The sequence below is a fragment of the Equus caballus genome, chromosome 30 (assembly GCF_041296265.1).
Source record: "Equus caballus isolate H_3958 breed thoroughbred chromosome 30, TB-T2T, whole genome shotgun sequence".
NCBI lineage: Eukaryota > Metazoa > Chordata > Mammalia > Perissodactyla > Equidae > Equus > Equus caballus.
Genome location: NC_091713.1, coordinates 7,740,889 through 7,753,148, shown reverse-complemented (window position 1 = coordinate 7,753,148; position 12,260 = coordinate 7,740,889). Strand labels below are relative to the sequence as shown.

General features: G+C 41.7%; 1 long non-coding RNA gene across 3 annotated transcripts in view; it reads right to left on the bottom strand.

Moving 5' to 3' along the window:
* LOC138921498 (uncharacterized) overlaps positions 1-1,982 on the bottom strand; it is a 71,456-nt gene extending 69,474 nt beyond the window's left edge. For all 3 annotated transcript variants that reach the window (XR_011434132.1, XR_011434133.1, XR_011434134.1), the window contains exons 1-3: positions 1,832-1,982; positions 573-744; positions 221-425 (exon numbers count right to left, since the gene is read on the bottom strand). This is a non-coding gene — a long non-coding RNA (uncharacterized lncRNA). The remainder of the gene's footprint in view (positions 1-220; positions 426-572; positions 745-1,831) is intronic.
* Positions 1,983-12,260: the final 10,278 nt, after the last annotated feature.

The following is a 12,260-nucleotide window of genomic DNA, read 5'->3' as shown; positions in this document are numbered from 1 at the left end:
AGACACTATTCCTTCATTAAAGTTAACTTAGCAGAAAAATACTCAGTATGCATCATTTATCTATTTTTCTCAGTAATATTATTTAACCCCTGGTATACACAATCCACGGAAAGCCTAGTAAAAGAGATGGGAGGATTTAAGGCAGGAATTTTTAATTGTTCATTTCAGCTGGGACGTATTTCTCAAAAGGCCCTTTTGATAGATGCTTTTGGTAACTTACCTGTGAGAGAGTGAACTGTCACAAACTGCGTTTCCCTGGACAAGTCACTGAAATGTTCAGGCCCAAAGTCTTTAAATCTTTCAAAAGAGTTAGAAGTAGGTGACCTCGGAAAACTCTTCACAGATCATCATTCTTGGATCCTGTGACATCAGGATAACGTCACTAATGTCACATGTGGTGGTGGACATGTGTGACAGCAGCGCATCTGTAAATAGCGGGGGCCATTTAAGGGGACTGGAGACAGAACTTCCTCCCTCTGCCTGGTTGTCCCTTACCCCCAGACCTTGCCCTCACGGCTCTCCAACAAAGCAGCCTTTCCTGAGCAGCCTGCCCCTGGGCCACCCAAGCTCACCTGTACTTCCCAGGGACGGCCCAAATGCCCCACTGTCACACAATGTGGTGGCTCCTGAAGGTGGCATCATCATCAAGTCCGGTTCATTCTGGGCAGGAGGATCAAGACCTGCTTCTGATCTTGCAAATCTAGCATCTGCTCCTTTCTGGGCTCTTGTCTCTGCTCTGAAGCTCTGGAGAGAGGTCTAAGGTCAGAGGGGTGCTCTCTTCCAGGTAAGACTCCCTCACAGAGGCCCCCTGCTTCCTGCCCCACAAGGGCTGGTTTGTTTCAAGGCAACTGGGACATGGATCTGAGAAATAAATTCATTTTAGGGGCAAAAAGCCTGACTCTTGGAATTCATTATAACGTTAGACTTCAAGGACAGAAAGCCTGACAATGCAGAGGGGGCCAGGCACCTCTGTCTGACCCAAGGGACCTGAAGAGACACTAGAAATCCCAGGATACATGTGACACACGGTGGGATTCCATCCACATCCTTTCCTTTACATCCCTGGGGACGCAGGGACAGGCCATGTTCCTAAGTGCTGTGAAGGCTGTAATGCCAGTCTTGGGCAGGTGTGACATCAGACAAAGCCTGAGACTGAAGCAAAGCACACCTGCCCTAGAATCCAAATTCCCTGGCTGGGAGCTCCTGACTCGAGCACATCGGGCCACCGACCCGAGCTTCGGTTTCTGGTGAAGTGGTTGTCAGGGTACATTAAACTATCCAGTAAAAAAAACAAAGCGTCCTCTAACTATAACAGCAGTTGTCACTTACTTAAGGCTTCCTACCTGGAACTTGTCTAAAATAGTGATCTATGTTTCCAAACGCCGCCGTGAAACAATCATTATTAATATTTATAGATGAGAACCCTGACTCTCGCCCAGGTTCCTTCTGTCGCCCCTGCTTACAGGTGACAGAGCTGGCACTGACCGGGCCTGTAGTGCTCCAGAGCTCGGGCTCCACCGCAGACCCACGGTCACCGTCCGCCTGATAAACGCACTCCTCCCTCCCGCACCCACCGCCGCCGACACGGGCTTCTCTCCGGTCGGCCTGCAGGCGGGCTGGTCACACGATCCTCGGGCACCCTGGACCGCCCCGAACACCTGCGCCCCAGAAGCCCGAGGGCCGGGGTCTCCCCCATCGGCCTTACCCACTCTGACGGCCCGCCCAGGTTTATACACCGCCGCGGGGGGCGACGGGGTCCCAGACACTTCCTGCTCCCATCCCCAAGCACACGCACACCCTTCCCAGCTAGTCCCTCGCCCTAGGTGCGCACCCTGCATTTTCCGAGCACACCCCAAAGTTCCCCAACGGTTCTCTGGAGTCCTGAGAAGACAAACGAGGAGGCTACGGCTGCACATGCGCAGAAGGAGCGTGGCGTCCCCTTCCCAGAGTCCAGGCGGTGAACCTCACCTATTTAAAACTACATTTCCCATAGGCCTCCGCGTCTACATTTCAAGTCACTCTTGGCCTTTCCGCGAAAGCGGGAGGACGGTGTTCTTAAATCTCTCCTGCCCAGGGTCCTCCGAGCCCGAAGAGGTTAAGGGTTAAGCCTGAACTCTGCTGTCAAATGCAAAGGGTAATCCGCTATTGGCTCCCGATTAAAATAGCATTTTTTTTCATAAGTCATTTGGAGGTAATTGGGGAAATCTGAATACGGATTGGATATGGAAAATATTAAAATATTGCTTAGATGGTGTGAAAAAAATTTGGAGTTATGTAGGAAAATTGACTTTGTAAAAAGAAAAAGACATGATGACTGAAGTAGTTAAATTATATAGCTGTAAAATTATAATTTTACAATTTTTCAACCTGGGACCTCCACCCTGTTCCTTTACAGCCGCGGGACCCACCAACCCGAGCCCCATCCTGGCGCGCCTGGGGCCCAGTGTGCAGATTCTACTGAGGGTCTGCACAGGTGCTCCAGGGGTGGATGTTTATAGGAAATCTGTTGGGTTTTATACATTAACATTGCTTCTTGCTGAATTCTCTTATTGTTTCATAAATTTTTGTGTTAAATATCTTGGATTTCCATGCACATAATGACAAGTTTGCTTCCTTTTTGCTGACGTTTATAATTCTTTGTCATTCTGTAGCAAATTACAGATAAAAGCACAAGAATGCTGGTTAAACTATATTAAATCAATCATAATAGACTTTAACATAAAGATCACGAAGGAGAGAAAGTGGTCACAACATACATCATTTAACAAACATTTATTGAAAACTGACTGTACAATCGACATCATTCTAGGTGCTGGGATAGCAACATCAAATAAAAGAGAGTAAATTCCCTACCCCCATGGAGTTTATGATCAGGGTTGTTGTGGGGCCTATTAGTCAGGGTCCCCTCAAGAAACAGGTGTCAGTTGTCAAGAAACCATGGGACACTTGAGGAGAGTCTAATAAATAGGGCTCTAAAAATGTGGGTAGGGTTAGTGAAGCATCCTGTAACTAGTGTTGGTAGAGAGTTATTATCACCCCCAGGGCTGTAGTGAGAGTAGGTAACATTATCAGAACTTAGCACAAAAGGCCACCCTTATGAGAGCTGTAGTCTTAGGAAGAGAAACATTGTGAATGCCCATTACATGGCTCAGCACGGAGAGCCAAAGGAATAAATACCCAACACCTCACTTGTTCTCTTCCCTCTGATATCCTATCCTCTGTTAAGCATTTATAAACCCCATTCAATACCTAGTATTAGAATTCCATCCACATATGTCTCTTCTAGACCTTTTTGTCACCAATTTTCCAGTCTTATTCTTGTTTAGCCCCCTACTACCTGTCAACTCACTGAGCTACTGGACATAAATCAGTATAAATCGAAACTCAAGTACATGTCAGTTCTTCACAAAGTGAACTAAATATACCTCTTAAACTCTACCCACTGAGAAGATTTTTTTCACCACACGTTTCAGAACCACCCCTAAGTGAGACTGTAATTGTAGCAGCCATAATTTCCAATGATGCCACCATACACTGTAAACCCAGTTTGAAGGAGAGTTGATGGGTATGTGGCCACAGGTCTCCCTTGGGGACTTTTGGGGAACGTTTAATTGTATATTCTTGTGACCAAGTTATGAGGAATTTTGTCAAAGGGACCCAGCCTTCCCTTTAGTCAAAGCCTCCTGTCTATAAAGTAGGATATATCAAGGATTTAGAAAGAGAATCTGAATCCCTGTTGTGGTGATTTGTGTTCGTTTTCTGCCCACAAGATCCAGAATTTCACATGTATATAGATATATATCTCAAGAAGCATCTTAGTAGAATACCCATCTATTTCATTTCAATGAACTTCATGATCAAAGAGCCACCACCACCACTCCCTTCATGTCACCACAAAAGATGGCTGCACATGAGAAACACTCTAAGAGTTTTAAAAAACATTTGTCAGTATCCCATTAGAGAAAATACATATTTCATTGGTATGAAATGCAACATGGGCTGCTCCTGAGTCCACAGGGAGTATACTCATATTGATTAATTTGAGCCTATCCAAACATAATTCATCCTTTCTAATCTAATATGGTAAGGGTCCACCCCCTTATGTGCTACCTAGTTTCTGCTTTATTGGGCAAGATCTTGAGATCCTTTTGTGTTTTTGGTTTTTTAATTTCTGGATTTCTTGCAATTTTACTCTGAACATAGCTGGTTTTTTATTCCCATTATGGGCCTGGAGCCAGTAAGGAAGTTTGGACAGGGCCTGAGGATAGTGTGTATCTCCTTCAGGGGTAACTTATACTAGGATCACCCCTTAGGATTTGGAGAGAGAGAGAAGTGAGAGAGACACTGTCAGAATTCAGTTACTCTTCACTTCTTTTTCTAAGCTCCTCAAAGCAGTGACTTTTAGTATACCTTAAAGGCCTTAAAATTGCAGAATGTGTGGCAGGTACAACAAACTTGAACTGTCTAATAAGCCTCAAAGCTGTGCAGAGGCAAGTGTACACCTGCCAGGCAAAGTGCACAGAGTATAGAATATCTGTTCTGATCAAGTAGTAGTATATGTTTGACCATATCCTTCTCCTCTGATAATAACTTTGGGCTTCCTAGATGCTCGGTAAATCCATGTAAGTGAAGGAATACAATTTATTCACCTTAATCTTGACCTCACACTGAGTCCATTCTAGCAGTAATTGGGGGAGGTGTACTTACCTGGCATTCACCCTCATATGGGTAGTGATCATTTTATAAAATATTGAGGAACTTAATCTCCCTCTTGAAGATATTCTTGTATTCAAGCCTTATCTGAGTGAGTAATTGAGGCAATCTATTGAGAGCCCCAGTATATTGGATCACTTTTCGAAGTGTTCAGACACCTCCATCTGGGAACTGTTTCTCTCTATGCCTGTCAATATTAGATTAGTTTTATCTTTTTAGGGTTTCATGCAAAAGGAATCATACAGTGTATTTTTGTGTGGCTTTTTTTTCACTCAGGATAATGATTTTGAGATTCATCCTATAGTTGAATACCGGCAATGAAGGAACAGCCTCACACAGGGAGAGACAACTGCTTATGAAATCAAGGGAGACTCATTGTGCCCAATGAGTTCAGCTATATCTGAATCCAAATACATGTAATCATTCCAATTTCCAGGTTCCTAGACTTTCCCAGTAAATGTCCCAAATCTCATCTAATACACCTCCACAAATTGTGGATCTAATAGCTATTGTAATTTTTTGAAGAAATAATGTCCAAAACTTCCCAAAGTTGATGAAAAAATGTTAATTTACACATCCAAGAAGCTTACTGAACTCCAAGAAGGATAAATACAAAGATATAGTTTTACCTAGACACATCATAGTCAAACTGTTGGAAGCCACACACAAAGAGAAAATCTTAAAAGAAGAAAGAGAAAAACAACTGAACATGTACAGGAGAGCATCAACATAAATAATATCTAACTGCTCATCAGAGAAGATAGACCCTAGAAGGCAGAGAAATGGCATATTCAAAATACTGAAAGAAAAAATGGTAACGAAGAATTTTTTTATCCAGCAAGACTATCCACTAATTATAAAGGTGAAATAAGGACATTCTTAAATTTAAAAAGACTGGAAGAATTTCTTGATATCAGAACTGAATTGTGAGAAATACTAAAGGAAATTCTTTGCGCTGGAAGAAAATGACATCAGACAGTACCTCGAATCAGCTGGAAGAAATTAAGAGAGCCAGAAGTAATAAATTTCTGGGTTTTAAAAAAAAGAACCTATAAATATATTTTCTCATTTCTTCTGTTAAATTCTTTAAAAGACATGAGATTGTACAAAGAAATAATTGTAACACTGTAGTATTGGTTTGGTAACATATATAGATATAATATATATAAAAATAATAGCACAAGAGGGGAAAGTAATAGAGTTACATTGGAGGAAACATTCTATATTTCATAGGAATTAAGTTAATATTCGTTTGAAACAGACCATAGTCAGTTAAAATGCATACTGGAATCCCTAGCACAGACACTAGGAAAATAGCTCAAAAATAGTAAAAAATATTCAATAGAGAAATTAAAATGATATACTGAAAGATTTATTTAGCACAAAAGAAGTTAATAAAGGAAGGACAGAGAACAAAAAAGCCTGAAGACATAGAAAACAAATAGCAAAATGGTAAATGTAACTCTGATCCTATCAATAACTGCACTAAATGTGAATGGTCTAAAAAAACAATTAGAAGACAGAGATTGGGAAAATGAATAATAAAGCAAGATCCAACTATATGTGATCTACAAAAGACACATCTTAGATTCAAAGACAAACAGAAGTTGAAACTAGAAGGATGGAAAAGACATATCATACAAATAGTTACCAAAAGATTGCTAGAGGGTTGTATTAATACTGGACAATGTAGATTTTAAAACAAGAAATATTATTAGAAGCAAAGAGGGACATATCCAAATGACAAAATGTCAATACATCAGAAAGATATAAAAATTATCAATGCTTACAAATGTAACAACAGAGCTTCAAGATACGTGAAGTAAAATTTGACAGAAATGAAAGGAGAAAGAGACAATTCAACAACAATACTTGGAAATTTCAACTGCCTCCTGTCCATAATGGATTAAAAAGAGGAAAGACAATCAGCAAGGTTATAAAAGACTTGAACAGCACTATCAACCAAATTAAATTAAGTGACGTGTATAGATCACTGCACTCAATGACTACAAAATACACATTCTTTTCAATAGCACATGGAACATGCTCCAGGATAGACCGTGTACTCAGCCATAAAATAAATTCAACAGATTTAGCAAGAATGAAATAATATAAAATATGTTCTCCAACCACAATGGAATGGGAGCTATCAAGAATGGAATATATCTGGGATATCCACAAACATTTGGAACTTAAATGACATCCATCTGAATAATACATGAGTCAAAGAATAAATTGGGAACAAAATTTGAAAGTACTTTGAAGTGAATGAAAATTTAAAAAATAGAATATCAAAGTCTATGGGATGTGCCTAAAGCAGTACTTAGAGAGAAATTTATAGTATTAAACACCTATAGTGGAAGAGAGGAAAGTCTCAAATCAATAATTTAAGTTCCTACCCTAAGAAAGGAAAGAAAGGAAAATAAACCAAACTGAAAACAAGCAAAAGAAAGGAAATACAAAAGATTAGAACACATGTCTGTGAAATACAAAACACAAAAATCAATAAAACCAGAAATTGGCTGTTTACCAGATAAAGTTGACAATCCCTTAGCTAGCATCCCCAAGGAAGAGAGAAGATAGAATTTACCAAAATCAGAAATTATAAAGGGCCACCCACAGAGAAATTAAAGGATTATAAGAGAATATTATGAACAACTTTATGCCACAAATTAGACAATTTATAAGATATTGGCAAATTCTTAGATCCAAATTTCCAAAACTGACTCAAAGAGAAATAGAAAATCTCCATAGATCTGTAACAAACAAGAAAATTAAATTAGTAATTAAAACCCTTTCAGGGAAGAAAAGCCCAGATTCGGATGACTCAACTGGTGAATTCCATTGACTATTAATGGAGAAAATAATCCCAATCTCCCACCATCTATTTCAGAAAATATCGAAGGAGAGAGCTGGTCTCACATCATTCTATTAGGCCAGAGTTACCTTGATTTCAATGGCAAGTGAAGACATACATGCAAAGACAAGACCACTATCCCTCATGAATATAAATGAAAAATCCTTAACGATGTGTTAGTGAGTGATGTCACCAAGATGGGGGAGTAGGAGATGTTAGCCTCTGTCCTCCCAGAAAGATCAACAATTAGACTGCTACCTACCCATGATCAAAAAGAGTTCTGGGAGAGCTCTAAAGCCCTCTTAAGAAACTTTAGCAACATAGCAGAACAAAAAATGTGAGGATAACCACACATAAAGAGAAAGAACAGCAGCTTCATTTTGCCTGCATCACCCCGTCCTTTAAGCTGGCATTACTCAGTGCTAAGAGGGAACTCCTCAGCTAGAAAGCGCTCTCCATTCAGGGGAAGAGAGAGCAGAGTGAACGACCAGCGTCCCAGCCTTTCAGGGCACACATGAAGTACCCACTTTGGTTTCCCCCCACCCAGAGTCTGGCAAAGCAGAGAGATATAGAGATGGCTAGGGACAGGGAAGAAGAGCAGGGTTTACCAATATCGGGCACACAGCAGTAAAGACCACAGTTGTGTGACCTGTTCTATAGATAACCCCAACATGGAAGGGCAAGGGGAACAGTGCACTAAGAGAGATACACAGCTCTGTGGGAGCAGGGGAGGAGCAGTCTCTGAACACGTTCCAGGAAAGGGGTCACCTTCCATGCCAAGATGAACTTTGCATGAATAAAGATTTAAGTGAGGACAGACTGAGAAGAGTGAAGAGGGGAATGGGGTGTCGACCAAATTTCATCCACCTGCAATTTTACCTACTCAAATTTTATCTACCACGGCAAGAAGTTAGTATCTAATATTTTAAAATAACTTGTAAATACAAGTATTCGTACTAGTTATATAAATGGAGGTAAACACAAGAACAGCTATGATAGAAATGGCTCAAGTGGTTTCCATGGGGAATGGAACTGGGGGGATAGAAAGGACTGGGGTTGTGAGGTTGGGGAGGGCCTGTCACGGTTCTTTATAAAGCCTTTAGTACTATTTGATTTTAAAGGCACAAGTATGGATTCCTTAGATAAATATTAATTTTTAAGTGAGGTTTAAAGAATGAGTAAGGTTTCTACAAGGAGAAACTTGTAGTTTCTCAGTTTACTTTTCCTGCCACTCTAGTGCCTACGACCACAGGGCGTGGGAAAGCCCTGGCCCCGGCTTCAGAGTGGCTGTGGCTTCACGGGAACATGGATGATCTGTCCCTGTGGTACCACAGCATCACGTCTGCCTGCGATCCTGCTCTAAACCAGCAGCCTCTGTTACTGCCAGAATCCCAGCATCATCCCCGCTGGCAGTTCTTCATGCCAGGCCCCACCCACTGGACCAGACTCCTGAAATGCTGAAATGGACCTGAATCCCTACTTTCTCCATCCCTAGTTCAGCCTCCTTTTTTTATACGTGGCCCACGTCAGCCTCTGGACAGCATCCACGAAGCACTGATGGTCTCCCACCAGAACTCATTTGTACATTTCTGCCTGTTCCTCCTTCACCCGCTCTCTTCCTGCAGAATGGCTTGGCTGCTCCTTGGAGCTCCTGCAGGATCGATGTATCAGTTAGAGCAGCTCTAAGGAAACATCTGGTGAGGGGGAAACAGGACTCACTCGAGGCAATTACCAGACGTAGGAGGTACTGCTGATTTCCACAACCAAATAATGCACTGCACCAAGCTCCAAGGTAGGAAAGGGCAGAGATCCTAGAGCCAGGCTGCTGAGGTTGGAATCCCTATAACACCACTTACTAGCTATGTGATTTGGGGCTCTTGATTGAACCTCTCTCTGTCTCAATTTTCTAATCTGTAAAATGGGGCTACTAATGGATCATGGAGGATCCAAGCCGAAGATACTGAAAGTGGTTAAGAGGTTCTTGCATTAATCCAGACAAAAGACAATAAGGGTCTGAACTGAGGCAGTGACAGGGAGGATGAAGCTGAGGACACCAAATTAGAAAGTTATTTCGGAGGCTGAATGGCACAATTTGGTACCAAGTGACCATGGGGGATCAGGCACGAGAAGAAGGGGACAGGTAGGAGGAGAGAGAAACCATTTAAGTGTAGCTCCTAATTTTTTTATGAGGGTAGCTGAGTAAATGTGGAAGCTATTAACATTGACAGTTCACAAAAGAGACTCATATTTGCTGTGTGTGTGGCAGGGAGGGGCATATTCCAGAGTTCTGTTGTAATGATGACATGTCTCCTTTCATTTTCATCACCACACTGTGGTTCCGATCCTCAGATGATGAAAGTGTGTCTGCAGCCTGACATTTGTTACCTCACTTAATCCTCACACGAGTCCCATGAGGTAAACGTGCTGCTATTATCTCTGTGACGTAACAGGGTACTTGAGTCTCAGAGAGGTAAAGCAACTTGCCCAAGATCACACAGCACCCTGGCTGGGATTTAAATCCAAGAGGATTGGACTCCTTGAGCTATCAGCCTTCCAGTATTGCACAGTGCCTCTCAAATACACTCTTCCAGAGAGGCGTCCTAGATATTTTCATCTGTGCAGTCCTCCTGCATGAAATAGTTCAGATTCTTCTTCCTAATTTTCATTTGAAACTCTCCTTGTATACTCTAGAATTTGTCCCAGCTAGTGAAAAGGTGTTTTACCATATTATATATTTGTCACAGCTGCTCTATAAACCTGCATGTGTGCACTGTGTTGGCACGGTGTGGTTTCTGTGTCTAATTACAGTGTTGAAAGCTACTACATGCACAGATAGATATGTATATAGATTAGGAACACAGAGCGGTTCCCCTTTCACATAAAAGTGCATGTGCTGTAGAGGAAGAATAGCATATTTTTAACTCTTGAGCACTATTTGCTTAGCTGATAGGTAAGTGAAATGAGGGGGTGTTAGAAAGCTGTGAATAATGTTCAATATGAATATTATAGGTTACCTGGGAAAAAGGGGTTTTACAGTATAAAATGATACTGCCAAAATCCAGCAAAAGGCTTAAAAGTCCAAACCACTCTAAACATTGATTTGAGTCAATCGTGCAAGTTAGAACATTCCATTTCCCCAGAAAGAAGTCATTCCTGAGAAAAACTGTGCAAATGAAATGTAAGAAGGAGAGAGAAGAAAAAGTAAGATTGCAGATCCACAATGAACAGCGTCCACTTGCATCTTTTGGGAAATTTATTTCTACCCCTCAAAAAAAGAGAGCCACAAACAATGGTTTTCCCGATGAAACCACCCCAGCTGGATCATGCTAAAAAGCTTTCAGGAGGGAAGCAGTAAGTAAATTCAACTGTTCAGAGACATTTGGATGTCATCCTAAAGCAGCAGCCCCAGTAATCGCTGCGCCATCAACAACTAAAAGGATCCAGACTATTAGATATGGACAACAGAGAAATAATGGATGCTAAAGAGGTCGGAAACAGAAATGATGGCATTCACCCACTACATAGCTTCAAAGCGGATGAGGGGGAAATGGAGGCTCCATTTTCTAACTACTGAACTATTAAAACACACACACACACACACACACACAGACTGATAAATGCCAGTATCAGTTTTATCACGTAGGTGGTTAAACAGTCACTTTCTTCTTCAATATTTTGAAATATACAAGGACTTTGGTATTCTACTAATTTCAGAGTTGAAGAGGCAGGACGGCTTCCTTCTCTGCCAATGTGCAGACTGGGAAGATTTGATGCTGGGGCACCAAAGGTTCCAGAACCTTGGAGGCAGGATGCTGGAACATAAGGCAGGCAGGGATGCACAAAATCTCTATCCGTGAGCTTAAAGAATTTTTGGATAAGAAACAGTTCTGCTTCTCCAGCCAAGCTTTCACTACTTGCCAAGAACATTATGCTTCGGTAGCCCAGTGATTCTTGCAGTAAGGACCCACGAAGTCTGCTTACATCAGAATCAGCTGCATCCCTTGTTGAAATGCAGACGCCCAGGCCCCAACCTACTGAAGCAGAATCTCTTGAGGTGGGGCAAGGATTCTCATGCCACTGTCCTTGAGACTTAGCAAGGTAATTAATGTGACCAGATGTCGTGGTTTGACTGGGACAATCCGAAATTCCAAGATCTTCGAAGTATTATGATATAGACTAGGGGTCCACAAACTACAGCCCATGGACCGAATTTGGCTGCCATTTGTTTTTGTAAATGGGTTTTAATTGGAACACAGTCATGTTCGTTCATTTTTGTCTTTGGCTGTTTTGACTCTACAACAGCAAAGGTGGATAGTTGCCACAGACACTGTATGGCAGGCAAAGTCTAAAATATTTACTATCTGGCACTTTACAAAACAAGCTGGTTCACTCCCAATGTAGACCAAAGGTTTTCAACCATTTCTGCACATCAAAATCATGTAGGGATTTTTATAACACTACTTCCCCAGACCTAGTCCCAGAGTTTCTGAATCAATTGGCCTGGGGTAGGACTGGATATAGCTATCATTTAAAAGCCTGTTCAGGTGATTCTAATGCGTGGTCAGGAAGAGGCCAATTGCTCTAAGGGAGACTGCACATACTTTGGAACCAGGCTGAAAAGACTCTGCTCCATAATCCCTCCCTTCATAATCCGGCTGAGTGTCCTTGGGCAGCCTGTGTAACTTGCGTG